This window comes from Pectinophora gossypiella, chromosome 21, assembly GCF_024362695.1.
Source record: "Pectinophora gossypiella chromosome 21, ilPecGoss1.1, whole genome shotgun sequence".
Classification (NCBI taxonomy): domain Eukaryota; kingdom Metazoa; phylum Arthropoda; class Insecta; order Lepidoptera; family Gelechiidae; genus Pectinophora; species Pectinophora gossypiella.
Window position 1 is genome coordinate 835,874 of NC_065424.1, and position 20,402 is coordinate 856,275.

General features: G+C 39.0%; 1 protein-coding gene across 1 annotated transcript in view; it reads right to left on the reverse strand.

Annotated features, from left to right (window-relative positions):
• Positions 1-20,402, reverse strand: part of LOC126376556 (uncharacterized) — a 36,026-nt gene that overhangs the window by 6,722 nt on the left and 8,902 nt on the right. Inside the window, exon 2 of the mRNA XM_050024028.1 lies at positions 4-1,316. The gene's annotated coding sequence lies outside the window, so the exon portion shown is untranslated. The remainder of the gene's footprint in view (positions 1-3; positions 1,317-20,402) is intronic.

Consider the following 20,402-nt stretch of genomic DNA (forward strand, 5'->3'; position numbering starts at 1 on the left):
TACATGTCTGTACATCAGTTTTCGGATCAAATATCGCGTAAAAACACTTGCAATATCACTTTTTTCTCTCTGCAACGCAAAAACGAGTTCTAACCTGTTCGCTCTGCTTGGACGCACTAGCGGAGAGTGAAGTTCGTGCAAATGGCGCTGTTGCCGCTCTGAACACTATTACCATTCACGCACACAAGCTTACTTCCCGTACTGCCCCGAACTTCATCTTGCTCCGGTCTCCCTACACGTTTTGTAAATTAACATCAAAGTTTCCTAACTTAAGAAAACTAAATCAAGCAACATTCTCTGTTAAATGTGCAACACTTGCATGGTAAACAATTATCTCGCAAAAACTTATCTAAAGAATACAAAACTTATACTATATTCTAAGACCTGATGTAACCTTGGCATCATTGATGTACTTACTAGATATACAACGCATCGTGGCCTACGGTTACTAGAAAGTTATTTATTGTTATTATAAACACATTCTAAAATATGAACATCTAAACCTTTCCATATCTCTTGTATGAATGGGCTGGAAAAATGATGAATTCCTTCTCACTATGTTTCCATTAGGAGACTGGGCCGCTACCGAATTGCCACTTTTCCAAACTACTGTATGTGGTTCTGAAGAAAATGTTGTAGACAACTTGTTTTCTTTCTTTTGCTTACTTAATTCTTTGTCTACAACTTCAATGAAAGAAAGAGTGAAAAAAAAAACTTAATTAAATGTTTCACTACCGAACAATTTTTTTTTAGTTCGATTAATATAAATTGAACAAGCTCAGTCTCAAATATTTAAATTTTGTCAAAAATTGAACCACTTAGTTTGTGTTCTCGCAATCTTTTTAAATATCTGTTATATTTTCTGTCGAACTGGATATCTCTGAGCCTTCTATTTTTGTTCATCTTCTTAAATAGCGAATTATACGGCCATCCCAATACTTGGTTTCTTTTTTTAATTTATATGTAAAATAATATAAGTTGGGGTTCTTTGTCATACGAGCATCAATTCTTCGGTGCCATCCCTCTAAGGCATTCGTAGTTCTGTTGCGTTGGCCGGCACAGGTTAATAAATCCGGAGAATGTCTTGGATACAAAGTGGACTCGACATATCGGTGAAAACGCCTTATTTCAGGCGAGTTGTCCCCCGATTGAATCGGGCCGATTCTATAATTTGGCGCCATGCCTCTGGTATGAGATTAGCTGGAACTAAGGGAATCATTGAGCTCATTCTTGTCACATTGCGGCCTTCTCTTGTTGTATTCAGTTGATTATTTTTTTTAATTTCCATATTGCATCATTGAAATGATGGTAACAACCTGTAATTAAAATATTGTGTATTTTGATTTGTATTCAGTGATAACTAAACAATTTAAGCTTGTGTTATGTGAAAAGTTTGTAAAATAAGTGTTTGTTATTACAAGGAGGTTTGTGTACTTTAATCCAATCTTTTCTTGTTGAAATTCCTACCACTTCTGATTTCTTAACATCAGAAGTGGGATTCGAACCCACGCCCACTGAGCTTGAGGGAAACAGTTGACATCGCGTTAATAATAGCGATCTCATAATCCGATTTGATTTCTTTAATTTGGATCTTTAACTTCTCTTTTATAAGGTAAAAGAGCGTATACAACAGGTATTATATTGGTTACATTTTCTACGCCCGCTACACCGACGACATTCCTGTTGTCGGCGATACGATGCTGGTGCTGTTCGCAGCCGACGCTACCTACCTCGCAAGCTCAATGAACGCGAAGCACGCGGCGAGGAAAATCCAACCCACGCTGAACGCCTTGCCCGACTAGCTGAAAAAGTGGCGCTTGAAGGTCAACGTGGAGAAGACTCAAGCGCTACTAACAGGGAGCAGCCACCTGCCACCACCCCCAACACTCATGGGCGAGAAGCTCGAATGGTCCCCGACGGTAAAGTACCTCGGGGTCACCATCGACCGCGGGCTGACGATGAGCGCACATGTGAGGGAGACCGTATCCAGGGCTAAGACAGCCAGAAGGAGACTTAGCCGTTTTCTCACATAAAGACTGCCGCTCAGAGCTAAACTGATGGTGTATAAAACGTACGTTAGGTCGCGGCTAACGTACGCAGCGCCGGCATGGTTCGGCCTCGCGGCCGAGTACGAGAAGAAAATGAGAACCCAGGAAAACCTGGGCCTGCAGTCGGAGCCATCCACTACTTGAAGAACTCGAAGAACTCGACGATATACCGGGACCTGAGCCGAAGGGAATCGACGAGTTCATCAAGGGACTAGCGGACAACATGTTCGCCCGGGCAGCGCTCTCCTCCTGGGATCACTTGACGGCCATCGCTCCACATCTAGGCCTCCGGAAGACACCTCTGCGTCTCCACCGAAGAAGAAACGCCCTCATTGTTACCAGAGGGACCTTCTCTCGCCCGGGAAGCGGGAACCAGGGAAACAGCGGACACCTGACGTCACAGAAGAGGAAGACCAGCCCGCGCCTAAACGCAGGCGGCTCACTGGGCCTCCCCCAAAGGGGTATCACCCGGTGGGTTAAACCGCGAAGGCCAATACATAGGGACCCTTCGGTAGTTGCGGAAGGCGAGAAGAACAACCTTAAGGGGCAGGAGCTCCAAAAGGTTTCCCCACACTCACCCAGTGTGTGTGTGTGTGTGTGAGAGAAGGCCACGTGTGCTTCTCTCAGTTAGCTAGCGGCCGGAGGGTGATCGGGCGAAGGTTGACGAGTGCGATAGCTATAGGCAATCCGTCCTGTAACCTCCAGCTAGAGATGCTTATTTTCAGGAATACTTGTATGATTTGTCAGTATTACTATTCTACAATATAAACACTAACTGTCAATTGGCGTTTTATGAATTTACCTATCTTTACATTGGCGCCCAACGAGAAAAACCTACTAAAAAATACAACTACCCTCACACGTCACAATATGAGTAAAAGTGTAGAAAAGGAACAAGTAAAAGAATTGAAGGTAGAAGAACATAATAACAATATCATTCAGTTGACACAAGAACAAATCATTATGTTGCTAAATGGAGTACCGACAACATCTACTATGACGAATAAGAATTTTACGCGTTGCTCCTCGCTGTTTTATGGTGAACGCGACAACCACATTAAGGTGGAACAAAGAGAGTCATACTAAACACTCAGAAAAACCTTAACATCAACTCCAATTCTGAGACAAGCTGATTTCAGTATGCCTTTTATTATTAAAACAGATGCAAGTAATTATGCGATCGGTGCAGCTTTACTGCAGGGGGAGGGCGACCAAGAGCATCCTATTGAATACGTAAGTCGCCTGTTATCTCCAGCTGAAAATAATTATACAGTAACTGAGAAACCCCCTCCGATTGATTGAGGGGAGGCCTGTGCCCAGCAGTGGGACGTATATAGGCAGTTTATGAACTGAGAAAGAAGCACTAGCAATCGTTTGGGTTATATCAAAATTCAGAGGTTATATCGAAGACTCTAAATTCCTAACAATTACGGACCATCAACCACAGAAATGGTTACTCAACTTGAAACCACCGACTGTCCGATTAGCCAGATGGGCTCTGCAACTCCAGCCTTACAATTTAGAAACTAAATATTGTCCCGGGAAAATAAATCTTTCAAGACCTCCGTGTGATGACAATGGACATGACACAGATACTCGACATCAAGGTGAGGGTCACAAACTCAACATTTACAAAGTCTTTCTGAGGATGTGCAAAATAAAGGACAGTTACAGATGATATCCAAGTGGGGATTCGACGGTGCTTCCAACCAAAGCCGATACAAGCAGAAAATGGACAGTGAGCAAGATGATTGCAGCATTTACATGCCTCCTTGGTGCCACTAAAACTGACTGATGGAGATAACACTATAATATGGACGAACCCAAATCCATGCTCCGTTCGATATTGTCGTCCAGTTGGATTTATTTTTGTGAAAGAAAGCGAAGTAGTCGTAATTGAGCAGAAAAGAAGAATGGATGATAAAATCAAGGCCCTTTTCCCCACAGAGTGCAGTAACAATAACAAGGTGATTCATCAACTAGTGATGACAATGATCGACGCTAAAGTTTGTACGTACCTTTCGGAAGCCAGAACAAATGCAACATGCTAACTGTGTTTGGCAAAACCAACAGAGATGAATCGTTTGGATGTTGTAACAACAAAGACCATATCATCTAACGTTTACGAATTTGGGTTATCATCCTTACACGCCCGTATAAACTATATGGAATGTCTGCTACACATTTCGTACAGACTTGACTTTAAACAGTGGGCAGCGAGGACAAGGCAAGAAAAACACAGATAAAAGATAAATTTAAAGATGAACTCAACCTGTTGATTGACATAGTCAGACAAGGCTCGAGGACTACAAATGATGGAAATACCGCAAGAAGGTTTTTCGAGTGTCCCAATAAAACTGCAGCAATCACTGGGATAGATGAAGAACTAATTTAAAGAATTGCTGCGATTTTGCAGACACATTTCTATACCTTTTAACTTTTAAATTAATTTAAAGCTCTGTTATTCTCCGCGACGTGATCGCGCGTAGATAACCACCTGGTCTCGTATCGTAACGTGATTACGCCCATAGACATTGAACATTATAAGGTGTTGTTCAGTTGTTATACTTACAATACCTACCAATCGCTTCGTCGGGTGCCTTTGCAGATTATCATCGGAGAAGTCGTTCGACATCATTTAGACGTCATTATTATACCCCAAGATCGCCATCAGAGGAGCGCATATACGAAACGGACTCGGATTACGATGAACAGCCAGAACGACAAGAATCCGTTGCGACGCCAGTCTAAATTTCTCTTTTAGAGAATGAAAATAATGCAGATTCCCCAAAAGAATCTAATGTAGAATGCTCAATGCAACCAAAAGAATCAAATACAGAATGCTCTATGCAAACACCTTCAGAGCAAGGTCCCAGTACCAGCATCAATGTCTCAACAAACAATCCTCTTCCTAACGATATCTTGGAAGCGCTAGGAGACCCTAAAGGTAAAGATGAGGTGTTTGGGCCCAAAATACCGGAAGAGATATCTAAACGTTGGGGTCGAGTTCTGGTGGACGGCCTGACTAAAGAACAAAAGCAAGAAGCGATAGCAAAGACACTCGTCCCAGAAAACTTTCGTTTGATAAAGTTCCACAGCTTAATCCTAATAATGAAATTACACCTGTTCTAAGCGAAACTGTTAGAAACCGAGACAAACTTCTGGAAAAACCCCAAAACCATCTAGGTTTAGGCATATCTGGTCTTACTTACGTCAACTGCAATCCAAGGCGACTTGAACAAAATTAAAACCCTTAAACAAATATCAGAAGTAAGTCAATACTTTTAGATTTACACCACGAAAACACAAAAACAAGAAGAAAATTAATAATGTCATCGTTGGACAGAAAAAAATACTGAGATAATAAAAGATGCAAAAAGGGATTCGTTCTTGTTCGGAGCTGGATTAGGCGAAAAAATTAAAGCCTCGAAATCAGCCGAGCAGTCAGGTTTTTTTTCAAGGATGGCACTGCTTCGTCTTCTCGCAAGTACCCTGGCCAGGGAAACTGGAAGGGCCTACCCCGCCCACAAGGTCAACGAGTGTACAGACAGGGTGGGCAGAAGAATCGCCGTCACAACGCCCAACAGAACAAATGCCCTCAGCCATCAACTGCCTTTCGGCCCACAGCCAATGCGAAGAACATGAATTGTACTCAGCTACTGGCTGCCCTGGGAAAAAGAAATTCTAACAGAAAGACACCACTTGATGAAACAGTTTCAGCAGCACCTCTTGGAGTTACACCTCTTTAAATGGAGAGTTAAATGCATGTCATTGGCCGGAAAAAATACCTGTACCACCAAATAACAAAAGAGCGAAAGTGTTTCTGAAATGTCGACAGTGTAGAAAACAAAGTCATTAAGGAAACTAGTCACCGTTGCAAGGGCTGTACTGAAAAACCTCCACTTTGCCCCGGATGTTTTGAAGTTTATATAAAAATTAATAAAAGCGCCGTCAATAACACTGTCCAGCTGTATTATTCCGCATTCCATCGAGCAGAGCATCGCCAACACCTAGATGTCCACACTAATAAACTGGAAAAGAAGTGAGTTACTTACCACTACGAGTTGAATATCTGGGGCATGTAGTGGAGAATAGTACCGTAAAGCCATCAACGGACAAAACTGACGCAGTCATGTTCCCTCAGCCTCAAACACGTAAGGAGCTACAAAGTTTTATTGGACTTACCTCATATGTCCGTAAATTTTATCCAGGACTATTCGACGATAGCAAGACCGCTTATCGATCTACTAAATAAAGACAAGTATTTTCATTTGGGAGAACAGGAGAAAATTGCTTTTCAAATGTTGAAGCACAAGTTGTCTGAACACCCGGTACTGCGAATATTTGATCCAGCGTTGGAAACACAGCTGCGTACAGACGCATCCATGATTGTTGTTTTCATCCTGTACACTATATGAGCAAGAAGACATCTGATGCAGAAAAGAAGTATTCAAGTTATGAACTGGAGGCTCTAGCTATAGTAGAAGGTGTTAAGAAGTTCAGAAAATACTGGATTGGTATTAGATTTACAATAGTAACAGAATGTTTAGCTTTTGAAATGACCTTAAAGAAAAAAGATTTAGTTACCAGGATTGCAAAATGGATTATGTTTCTGCAGGAATACAACTATAAAGTGGAACACCGAGCAGGCTCGAGGATGCGACATATGGACGCTTTAAGTAGAAACCCATATGTTGGACTGATGGTAAACAGTATTCACAATCAACTAAGAGAAGTTCAAGATCAAGATGAAGGATTAAAAGCTATAAAGGACATTTTGAAAGGCGGTACCTACATTTAGATATAAAACAATTAAGTAATATGCTCACTTTTGGAGCGTTGATAGAATGTTACCATTTTCTACTAAAACTCTTCGCACTAACAGTGGTACTTGTGATTCTACCTGCCCCATAGTAGTGTATGCTTGTTGTTTAAGGCCAGAGGCACCACTCTTATGCAGTTTGACACACTGGCCTGATGCATGGAAACATGTGCACTAGCTCCTATACTCCTCTAGTATGAGTCATGATGGCCACAGACGCCTTTTGGCGTTCGGATTTTTTACTGTGAACGCCTAAAGGCGTTTAGGTGACCGCAGCCGATATTTTCGCTTATTACAATTACAATAAGGGACAAAGTGGCATAAATTATACATCATGAATGTTTGCAGAATGATAAAAAAAATATAAAATATGACCATTCAAATCTTGCCGTTCTGAAGGCGAAAAGTGTTTCCTAAGTGAACCAAATTATGTGAGATTATCAATAAATATGATCAATAATGTAATTTCACTACGATAAAAACGAGAAACCAAAATATGGTTCTACTAGTATAATTATGGTCAAACTTCACAAGGTAAGTTTGTTTAACCATTAATTTTAAGGTCCGAATGTTAAGTGCTTGGTAAAAGATCTAAATAAAACAAGCATTCAATTGTAAATTGGTTTTAGTCCATATTAATAAACCTTAATTTTCTAATGGATTTTTTTAATTCCTGAAATCACATGCACAAAATGTGCATGTTAATCTTACCCGTTATTGGTAACTATAGTTACCATCGACTTAAAAAGGTAGGAACGCTCAGCGTGAACAGAAACTTAGCGAGGGCGGCCATTTTGGTAAGAATACGGTGTTACAAATAAGTCGTGATCAGGTGTTATATTTATATTTCTTGTGTTTAAACTAAATAACATTAAAATATGATTTAAATACTAATAAAAAGTGTAAGAAATGCGCTTTCAAATAAATATTATTACAGTTCCTAGAACATGATCACTTACATGCTATTAACAGGCATGGCCAGGATAACTGAAAAAATGATTATATAATTAGAATCATTGCACGTCTGGCTTGCTGTTTCTGAATTTTCTTTAGCCACAGTAGTTTTTGAGATACAAGCCTAATTATAACACGCCACGATATCGCCCACCGATCGCCGCGCCAGTTCGAAATACCTCGACTGTTGAGGCTACATTTGCTAGTGCGCCTGGATTGTTAAGTGGATAAGAGAAGTTAACTTTTCATTATCCGTTTTAAAGTTTGAAGAGCGTTGTTATATCTAATAGCATCGTCCTCGTCCATAGTTCCGAAAACATGTTTGAAAACTGCCAACTCCAGCAAACCACGCAGCACGTTTTGAACGTTTAGAAATAAGTATGATATTTCATCATAATCTCTCATGAAATATACGTACGATAAAAGATCAAAGAAGCCTGCTTCCTTAAAAATTGGCCAACCTGTTGCTGTACAAATCAATCCTTCAGTTAATAAAGAATGGCCCTTTGGTGATAACGAGATTGAAGTGCTTGTAATGAATGCAACATTCTGTCTGCCAAAACTTCGCTCTGTTGACACAGGAAACGGCATGTGCCAATAGCTGAATTTATATTTTGCCACAGGAATGAATATATATCCCATGGGGTTGAAATAAATTCCTGGGTAACTGTGTATGGGTGTGATGGATGACGCTGCCATACATTAGCGATATGAAGCTGAAAATAAAAAAAATATAATGTTATAACTAAAGTTACAGACTTAAATTATATACTTAATATTAGTTAAGCGGGTTTCACTTCGTCAAAGTGTGTCTCACGTGACGTCGGTTTATTAGAAGGGTCTAAGTATAGTTTGAGTGGACTTTTATAATTTTGTATGGTCTTTCCAAATAGGCGAGTGCCTTTCTTAGCCGCAGGTGATTCTTCAAATAGACAAGGTCACCTGTTTTGTAACTGGCAGGTCGAGAACGCTGATCATAATAGTTCTTTGACTGTTCTTTGGATTTATTGATGTTTTCAATGGCTTTGTCGCGTGAGAATTTGAGTCTGTGTTGGAGTCTTTTCACGTATTCTGGATAGGCCGTGTCTGAGCGTAGTTCATAACAATTTATGAACTGGGGAATATGGGGTTTGTGTCCAAAAACGAGTACGTAAGGAGAAAATTGTGTTGTCGTGTGAATATTAGTGTTATATGCCATCAGGGCGGTATACACATAGACGTGCCAGTTAGTTTCAATCTCGTTAACATTATGATTTGAGATATTCTTTAAGGGTTGAATGACTGCGCTCAAGTGCGCTTTGAGTTTGGATGATAAGGAGATGACCATTGTTTGCAACAACTATTGAGCCAAACCATTCTTAATTAAAAAAAGAAAAAATGTTATGTATATGGTAACATTCGTTCCAATCATTCACTCTCTCTTCATTTTAAATTTGTGTCGAATCAACACGTTCTCTGTAATATCTTTTTACCAAAATTAATAAAGCGTGAAAATTGCCGTCTTAATCTCTTTTATTTATGTCTTTCCTAGACATAAATTGATGCCGAATCTTTAGCTAGAAAAGCAAGTTTTAACTTGGAGAGACGACGAGTTCGACGATGACGGACTAGAAGAGAGATGCAGGCAAGTTCGTAGAAGCAAAATTCATCAGCTAGTGATAGTGCCAGTGACAGATGAAACTATGAAACTATCCGAAATTGACATTCCAGTGTATGAAGGAAAGGACTACACCAAGTACCAATCGTTTATTGAACTATTCACGGCTATTATTCATAGAAATGGTAAACTAGAACATATCCAAAAGGTATTTTATTTAAGAAAATATTTGAAAGGGGAGCCGTTGTCACTTATTGAAGGGTTACCCTTAACGGGTGATTCTTATGAGAAGGCATTGGCTTTACTCAAAGCTAGATATGATAATAAGTTTCTTGTTGTTACAAACCATGTGTAGGCAATCTTGGATTTTTTGCCGATTGTGAAGGGTGCCGCCAGCAATTTACGAGAATTAATAGCTCATGCTTGTCAACATTTAGGAGCCTTGAAGACCTTTGGGCAGCCCACTTTGACATCGTTCTGTTATATCCTAATTTAATACTAAAGAATTGCAACATAAAAAATATTCATTTTCCCAAGGAACTTCAACGTAAACAAATTCATTTTAATAAAACTCTTTTGCATCGATACAATAGTCAGTCAGCCTTTAACCGCGCGCGAATAGAGTTGTCAGTAATCAGTGAATTGTTTCGTATAATTCTTTGTGTTTTCTATAATAAAGTGTTTTATCGTAGTTAATTAAAAAGAGTTTTTTTTAAAAGACTGATACCAGCCGCTCCTAACAAAATTGGTGTCGTAAGTGGGATGCTCGAGGAGATTCTAGTCAAGAGAGCCCTCAGCATCTAAAAGAATCCAGGAACGGCACCCCATCAGTCCTGGTCGACGATAAGTCTCATCCCATAGGAGAGCCCGCACCACACCACACTACGAAAACGCATCGTGATCGACGGTCAATCTCCGCTCTATGCGTGAGCCCGCATCATTATAGAATATTCATCGTGATCTACGGTCAGCCTCCGCTCTGTGCGTGAGCCCGCATCACTACAGCATCTACAACGTGATCAACAGCATATCTCCTTTCTGTACGTGAGTCTGTGTCACATAGATTCGTCGTGGTTAATCTTCGTCACCATCATCATTTACCAACTCTGGCTGCACTCACCATTGTCATCATCCAGCTATACACAGTCTACCTACCCTGAGTGGACACTTGGCGTGATCGTGTATTCCGCCGCACACGCATTCTCCTTATCGTGACGGACAGCGAGGCGTAGCTCCCGCTGTGTCTCCGCCGATCATACGCCGCCGCTACTTTCATCACACCGGTGAAACACAATCGACGCGAAGGACTCAATTTCTTATAATGTGTATGTATTAGCATCATTTTAATGTAAGTTATTTTCTTTACATCTTTACATATCTTTATTCGAATTCTTTACCAAATCTTTACATCTTATAATCTTTATATTATTTCTTTACAAACTCTTTACAAACATTTTCTTTATCTTATACCCTAAAACTTTAACCTAATTTCTTGCTAAATAACGACATAATGTCGACAAAATCAGAGGCTAAAACTCAAAAGGTCAACCTCAATGTCCTAATAAAATTTATAAAACCTTATAACGGAAACAGGGACACGTTACCTGCTTTCCTCACTGGTACATAATATTATATTTAAAAGTTTGTTAATGGCAACACGGCAGCCATCTTGAGGCAGTCGGGAAATAAACGAAGTTCACAATCATACGCTCTTTACTGAAAACTTACCAGTGGCGACGAGGATAACAATAAAAACAAATAAAGAAGTGTCGTGCGTGCTTAATTATTTACTTTTGTGTATGCAAAAATGTCTATCGGAAAAATACAAGAATTCGATGTGGACAGTGGTAACTGGACCTTGTACTGTGAGCGCGTGGAGTTGTACTTCGTGGCCAATGGTATCAAGAACGACATGAAATTACCAACGCTAATCATTTTAATCGGGGATCGCGCGTATGAATTGATGGTAAATTTAGCCAGTCCGAAGAAACCAAGCGAATTAACATACGAAAAATTAGTGGAAGTAATGACAAATCATCTACAACCACGCCCATCCATAATGGCGGAAAGATACCGGTTTCGGCAACGGCGGCAAGCGAGCGGCGAAAGTATCACGCAATATATAGCTGCATTGAAGCAATTATCTCGTTATTGCGAATTCGGTGCAACGCTAGACGAAAATATTTACGATCAATTCGTATGTGGTTTGAATAGTGATTTAATGAAATGATGAAAGGTGATGATGATGAAACCTAAGCCCCCACCCTCGGAGTAGACTCCTACTCCGAACCCCAAACGAATTAACTCAAAAGTCCGCATTAACTTTTGAGTTATGAAGCGGCTTCCTGACACGAAGCGAAAATAGGCAGATACACTTTGTTCATTGAATACTCCAATATAATAACACTCGCGAATGTCTTCCGACTAACTTAATGCGATCATTAACCACAAAACACCACTTCGTATTAATCGACTACAGTGGTGCGTGGGCTCGCCTGTGAGGTAGCTCAGAAGGTCACTTACACAGAGGACCTGACCGTATCAACAGTATTGTCCTTCTTAGCACCATTCACCACTAGTTGTTTTACAGGGGAGAAGGAGGCCCGGTATATACCTGGAAGAGCAAAAGATACAGCTACTACTAATCAGGGGATCATGGCATTTAGACTAGCCTCCTATATGACTCTAGCAAAACCTATAACAGATGATAATAAACAAGCATATATCAACAGGTGGAAGGCGGCTATGGCATCCGCAAAAATAGCGTCACTGATAGAGGACTCAACTTGGGACAAGATACTAATGTTGGCTAAGATGTTCCAAAAGGCAGTTACCATGTGTCCCAATCTAAGGGCCGAGGTGGTAGACAGGATGCTCGAAATAAACCTGACAGGAATAGAAGCCACCATCAAGACTCAAATCCTCATGGTGTGGGAGTATGCCTCTTTAAAGTCAATCCAGTATATGGACAGTTTCATAAAAACACATTGTCGCGCCCTCGAGATACCGGCCGTCCTGGATCAAGCCGTGGAGCTGAAAGAAAAGTGGGACGCTGCCAAAAGAAGCAACCCGATTTTCCCCTACAGTAGGGTGAGAGACTCAAACAGCCACCCGGAATTAAACCAATCTCATTATGTGGAACTCTACTACGCGGCTATATCATATGCAAAACATCATAAACTTATAGGAAATAACTTCCGTGTTTCTGACACCTATAAACCAAATCATTCCGTGCTTATAGATAAATACATAAAAAAGATGGCGGTGGAAGAGCTTGGGGACCTGTCTGAAGAAGCCAAGTCTAAACTCAAGAGAATCGGCTAACCTGTGAGAGATGGAAAGAGGGCTAGAGAGCAGGAGGACGAATACACCGACGAGGAAGAAGACGAGGCAGGGCCTCCAAGAAGACGTCAAAGGACTCGTGACTCACGCAGATAAAGCTGGATTTGACATACTCCTTAGTTTCTTGCTTAACTTTTAAGATAAATTTTGTAGATGACTATCTCTCTCAATATAATTAAGACTCAATGATTAACAATTACTCAATTAGAATTAAGAACACTGTAGATAAGATGAAATGATGCTGGATATCTTTAAGAAAAAAAAAAAAAAAAAAAACTAGTTACATAGGCCAACCCACTCAAACACGATGACATTTCTGATACCGCGTTCTAATCTACTAGTAGCGCCATCTATGCAGCCATAATAGAACAAAAATTATAAGTTTTAAGATTTGCTGCGTAGATAGCACGTTTAAGAGCTCAATTATTATTCTTATAATTAAAACTAAAAATAAACAGTTGAACATAACTGCCCACCAAGGACAATAGTTAGATTGGCCTTAAACAATGAAAAAAAGATGGAACTTACACAGCTATACAAGGAAATAGGAGCCAAGCTGAACGTCATGAAACAAAGGGAAACCTATAAACCTGATGATTGGGCTTCTTATCATAACATACACCATTACACAGCGATCTACGGCATTATTGGAACATTGGTGGTAGTCGGCGTGGTGGCAGCGTGGCGTCGTGTTCGTGGCAGCTGGCATACGCCCGCGACGGCGCCCGCGCCTGAGCCCACAGTGGTGGTCCACCACAGACCTCGAGCTGCGCCGCGAAGAACAACAGCAAAGGATCGTGCTAGTGTACATGTGACTGTGAGTGATAGTGAGTGTGAAATGAAAGAGTTTAAAAAATACGAAGTGCAACCGAAGTTCACCAAATTAGTTTTTAATGAAGACTCAGTGTAGTTAAGCTACATTACGTTTTACTAACATTTTTACTGTTTTTTCATCTTGTATCATCAACATTACTAACATAACATTACTGTGGATGCACCCCGGCTCATTTTTGCTCCCCCGGGAATATGTTCGATGTAATCGAACACCTTATAACACGTGCGGCCTAATTCCGCCGATTAACTCATATTCAGTGCAATTATCCGTATCTTACGTACCGGACGTGCATTCATAACATTTTCACAACATTTAATAGTAAGTTTTCAGTGAACAATAAATCAGTCTACTATTGAGTGACAAGTGTATCATTCGCCATCCCAGAACAGCAAACAACAACACACACACAACCCCAATAATTATTATTTGATTTTTATTTGCGACTGTGTAAGTATTATACATGAATGGAGAGATCGTTTCAAGTATGGTAATATGTAATACATTTCAGAGTAACCAAATTGATTTTTCAGTTATAAATGTAGGTGTAAACAGAACCTCCCAATTTTCCGTAAATATGCTACCATTGTGAACTTTTACGTTCTCCTATATTATATATTTTATACTATTGACATAAATTTCACATTGTTGTGTAGAACAATGATCTTGGAACTTGGAACTTGAAAATCGAGCAGATATATGGTATAATTGTGTAGTTAAATATCAAAGTCCGTTAAGTCCACTCTAAGTGAAATGTGGGAAATGGACGAATATGTTTTTAGCTAAAAGATTAAACATTTTTAGTGTTTTCTAGATAATATATTATTCAGTTTGGTGATACATTTGCTATTTCATTTTAAAAACTAACATATTTATAATAAAAAAGGTGGAAAATCGGGTAAAAGTTTGGACATACCGGATATTGATATGTATTAGCGAAACGTACCGGTGTTTGAAAAAAATTGTCGTGGACTTAACGGTTTTTGATAAATAGTTACTAAACTTACCTGGGTTTGATAAACACCAATGTAAACTGGACGTACTCAGGGCATGCTAATTATATTTTATGAATAAATGAGTTTATAATAAAAAATGACAGTTATTGTGACCAAAATATTTATTTTTAAGAAATAAAATCAAAAACACTTATACAAAATCTAAAACTTCTTGCATCTCATATTCTTCCGAATTGTTTATAATTTCCTCTTCTCTCTCTCCAATCATTGGTACAACATTACTTTGCAAAATATTTTTATAAAATTGTAGTTCAGATATTTGATCCCATTGAGGCCCAAAATGTTTTTGCAACAACTTTTCTACGTCCACCAATTTATCAGGGTTTACCGAGGGAGCACTTTCAAGAATACTGGGATCAATATCGTACATTCTTTTACCTCTCTTCAATAGTGAAGCACTTCCACCAAGGTTGTTCCGGTATGATATTTCTCCAGTGACCTCTATTTTGTCCCTGCTCGTACGGGTAATAATGATACGCTTACACTTGCTGACTTGGAAGTGAAATGTAGATTTTAAATTATTTTGTCGTTCGGTCTTCCAATCTAGAATTGGGACATCTATTTTAACCTTGTGAATTGTTGCGTGATTGGCAATCAAATCCATGTATTCTTGAGGCTGAATAATATTCTCTCTACGTCTTATTTGTTTTTCTGTCAACGCGAACACTCTATCTGGGGGTATGAAAGAGTGTCCTGTGACAGGAAAAACTAGTTGTAGTTCAGTAAGATTTGGAAAACGAATTCTAGAATCGTAAAGCCATTTCATAGCCATTGTTATAAGCATGGAATTTTTATTTTGCCCACCACAGCCATCAGCCACCAATCTTACTTTTTCTTTTCCGGTAAAGTCGAGAGAATTCAGACAATCGTACACGCAAGAACATATTTCGTTGGACCCTTTTGCGGCTTGTTCTTCTGTCCAAACATATGCATGCACATTTTCGGGTGTTAAGGATGCCTTGGAAGTACCAACGACTACGGTTAAGTTATAAAGATATAGCTGTCGTGAATAATATACGGACTGATCAGGCACTTTAGGTAACGGCAAATTTTTTTGGCAGCCAAAACCTCAGTATTTGTAGATTCGGTGATTCCTCTCTTAAATTTTCAAAATAGCATTTGGCTCTGAGTTTGTGCACTCTATACTGTGTTCGTAACCCTTGCTTTTCTTGTTCATTGCGGGATAATTTTATGCGCTCAAGTAATTGAAGACAATCCGAACAAACATCTTGCCTAGGAGATCCGAATCCAATATTAAAGCTCGTGTTAAATACTTTTCTGAAATATCCAATTTTAACTTCGTAACCGGGCAAAGCTTCGTCATTGTACATTTGCCACATTTTTTTTACATTGAGATCTGGAGACAAATACATACGTATTTTAATTTGACCTCGAGAATGGTGTGTCTCCAGTGGCTTAAACTTTTTAATAAAGTTTTGAATCGCTTCTTTTCTTGATGCAAATTGGAATAATTTTCGGTCCCCCCCTCTATTTTCTTTTGCCATAGTTCCAGATTCAGCGTGTCTTTTCATAACACCTTCTATACGTGATTTATTTATCCGTAAAATACTCATGAAAGCCATTTTGCAAACTTGGACGTATTTATTTTGTTTCTTGCTATATATTTTATAAACCATAGTAAACTGCCTCTGATTTTCTTTAGTCTTACTCCTAGGACGTCGGCGTTTGACTGGAGTGGCAGTCACGTGTTTTATAATGAAATTGTCTTGATAAATTTTATCTAAAACGGAGTAGTAATTTCGATGAAAATGAAACATATCATTTGAGGTAACAGTTGCACACTTTAAATTTTTAGTGTCATGTCCACATGCTGGTCTTTTAGGTAAACCGGGCGCTGAATACCTATAAAAGACAAGCAAACTGTTAGCTCATAGGTTTTTAATAAATAGATGAAAAAAATAGAATTAGGTGCAGCTGTAAAGTAGACATAAAAGCTAAATTTTATTAATAGTCACAGGCAAGTAATAAATCAGGCAAATGTTAGTAGTAATTCTTGCAAGAATTGGCCCCTGAAAATATTAGTAGGTAGGTAGGTACTTAAAAGGCATACCTACACTAATAGGACAGTAAAGAATTTTTAATCTAATCCAGAGACATTAATACAAATTATTCTGTTAAGAAAACTTAAATGTATAAGCTTATAACGTTTACAAGTCTGCGTATAAGTAGGTAAAGCTTAATTTAAAATAAACAAAAAAATCAAATCTTGTGGTAAATTTTAATGTGCGTTCAACACAGAGCAGTATCTTATTTAACTTCAAGCAAAAGAAAAATAACACACCAAAGCAGTTTAGGTAAGTAAAACACATGAAGCACATTCCTGATTAATATTTTTAGCTTGTGCACTTATTACTATTATACACTCATTATTAACTCCTTTAAACCCTAAAACTCACGTTTTTACTGTAGAATCCTGTCCTCGATTACGCTAAAATAAACGATATTTTATTATAATTTTTAAATTAAATTACCTATGTATGAAACACAAAGTTTGTCCAAGTACGACCCTGTACTTCACAGTTTAAGATGGGAACATAACTACTGTGTTGGTGTTTCACTTACCTTTTCTCTTTTTCCTCAGCTAGTTTAAGCTGAGATTTTGATGTTAGCTTTTTGTTGGCTTTATCAGGATCCAGTACACATAAATTTGGAGTATTTTCACTCATTTTTTACCAAAAAACAACGAATATAAAAGAGGACACGCAGCGTTGCACTCCCGGTAACTCGACGGAATGGCAGCCATCTTTGCGCGACGCTTAACTCTGATTGGCTAATACGGACATGCCTGATATTGATAAACAGTTGTCAGTGGACTTGCCGGGATATGATATAAATCAACAATTTTAACCGTTATTTTCATATAGTTTTAATGCACGTACCGTGTTTTGGTAAAAACTAACTTATGAAGATTTTAATTTCAAATTTGGCGGCATTCATAGTTTAGTTTTGAGTAGGGGTGTGACTTACCGGAGTTTGATATTTAACTATTACAGTTCTATCATGTTTCTAAAAAACCGGCACCGCGCGCCGTCTGGCCGCTCGAACCGTGACCTTATAGACATTTTCAAACACGAATATCTTGAATTTCTTCAAAGCAAAGGTATATTGTAATTGATATTATTGGAAAGCTTATTTTATGAACTTGTTTGTGAAATAAAATGAAAGACATAAATATAAAGATTTTATTCGTAGTAACAAATTAAGTTGACTAACTACTCCATTGTTTACATTGGGTTCGTTTACAGTGCTATAAAAATGTAACCAAAACACTTATCAAGTTTCTACTCATTCAAACACGTAGGGTATACATCTCTTTCGACAAAACACTTCTTAGATTACTCTTATATTATAAACAAACGAGGTACGAACGATAAATCTGACTCAAGTGCCGCGCCACTTGACACGAACCCGTGACCTCGGTAATTACGTCATAATAGCCGCCATCTTGATCGGTAATCAAGAGGTTAATGAAATGATGAAAGGTGATGATGATGAAACCTAAGCCCCCACCCTCGGAGTAGACTCCTACTCCGAACCCCAAACGAATTAACTCAAAAGTCCGCATTAACTTTTGAGTTATGAAGCGGCTTCCTGACACGAAGCGAAAATAGGCAGATACACTTTGTTCATTGAATACTCCAATATAATAACACTCGCGAATGTCTTCCGACTAACTTAATGCGATCATTAACCACAAAACACCACTTCGTATTAATCGACTACAGTGGTGCGTGGGCTCGCCTGTGAGGTAGCTCAGAAGGTCACTTACACAGGGACCTGGCCGTATCAACAGTATTGTCCTTCTTAGCACCATTCACCACTAGTTGTTTTACAGGGGAGAAGGAGGCCCGGTATATACCTGGAAGAGCAAAAGATACAGCTACTACTAATCAGGGGATCATGGCATTTAGACTAGCCTCCTATATGACTTTAGCAAAACCTATAACAGATGATAATAAACAAGCATATATCAACAGGTGGAAGGCGGCTATGGCATCCGCAAAAATAGCGTCACTGATAGAGGACTCAACTTGGGACAAGATATTAATGTTGGCTAAGATGTTCCAAAAGGCAGTTACCATGTGTCCCAATCTAAGGGCCGAGGTGGTAGACAGGATGCTCGAAATAAACCTGACAGGAATAGAAGCCACCATCAAGACTCAAATCCTCATGGTGTGGGAGTATGCCTCTTTAAAGTCAATCCAGTATATGGACAGTTTCATAAAAACACATTGTCGCGCCCTCGAGATACCGGCCGTCCTGGATCAAGCCGTGGAGCTGAAAGAAAAGTGGGACGCTGCCAAAAGAAGCAACCCGATTTTCCCCTACAGTAGGGTGAGAGACTCAAACAGCCACCCGGAATTAAACCAATCTCATTATGTGGAACTCTACTACGCGGCTATATCATATGCAAAACATCATAAACTTATAGGAAATAACTTCCGTGTTTCTGACACCTATAAACCAAATCATTCCGTGCTTATAGATAAATACATAAAAAAGATGGCGGTGGAAGAGCTTGGGGACCTGTCTGAAGAAGCCAAGTCTAAACTCAAGAGAATCGGCTAACCTGTGAGAGATGGAAAGAGGGCTAGAGAGCAGGAGGACGAATACACCGACGAGGAAGAAGACGAGGCAGGGCCTCCAAGAAGACGTCAAAGGACTCGTGACTCACGCAGATAAAGCTGGATTTGACATACTCCTTAGTTTCTTGCTTAACTTTTAAGATAAATTTTGTAGATGACTATCTCTCTCAATATAATTAAGACTCAATGATTAACAATTACTCAATTAGAATTAAGAACACTGTAGATAAGATGAAATGATGCTGGATATCTTTAAGAAAAAAAAAAAAAAAAAACTAGTTACATAGGCCAACCCACTCAAACACGATGACATTTCTGATACCGCGTTCTAATCTACTAGTAGCGCCATCTATGCAGCCATAATAGAACAAAAATTATAAGTTTTAAGATTTGCTGCGTAGATAGCACGTTTAAGAGCTCAATTATTATTCTTATAATTAAAACTAAAAATAAACAGTTGAACATAACTGCCCACCAAGGACAATAGTTAGATTGGCCTTAAACAATGAAAAAATGGCACTACCTCCAGAAATACAAATAAATGAAGTATACTACTCTACTGCCCACCGTGATACAACTAAATGAATGATAAAAATAATAAATCAAGACCCCAATTAATGGTAATCATTATACAGTGCGTTAAGGATTATTAACGTCAGACAACTAAACAAAATTATAAAACCACATTGCAATACGTGAAACGTGGTAACTTCACATAACAAAAAAAATAAAACAATACTCTAATAGCTAAACTATAACATTTAAACAGAATTAAACTTCTAAAAATACAATAAAATATAATTTAAGTTAAAACATCACTTAGCTATAGGGAGTATACACAGCCTAGAAACTGGACGCTTCATCAAGGAATTTTTTGTTTTTAATGTGACGACTCGAGTAACTTTGTCAGCACCGGGATGTTTCATCACTACCCTTCCAAGTAGCCATCGGCTAGGAGGCAAGTCGTCTTCCTTGACAAGAACTATATCTCCCTCATTAGGCTCAGGTGTTTGTCGCTGCCATTTGTACCTGGTTTGGAGCGTATTGATGTAATCCCGAGACCATTTCCTCCAAAAATCTTGTAGCATGCGTTGGGTAAGCTGCCACCTTCTTAAGCTTGATATGCTTGAAGACTCGAAACTGCGATCTGGGGCTGCAACCAATGCTTCTCCCACAAGAAAATG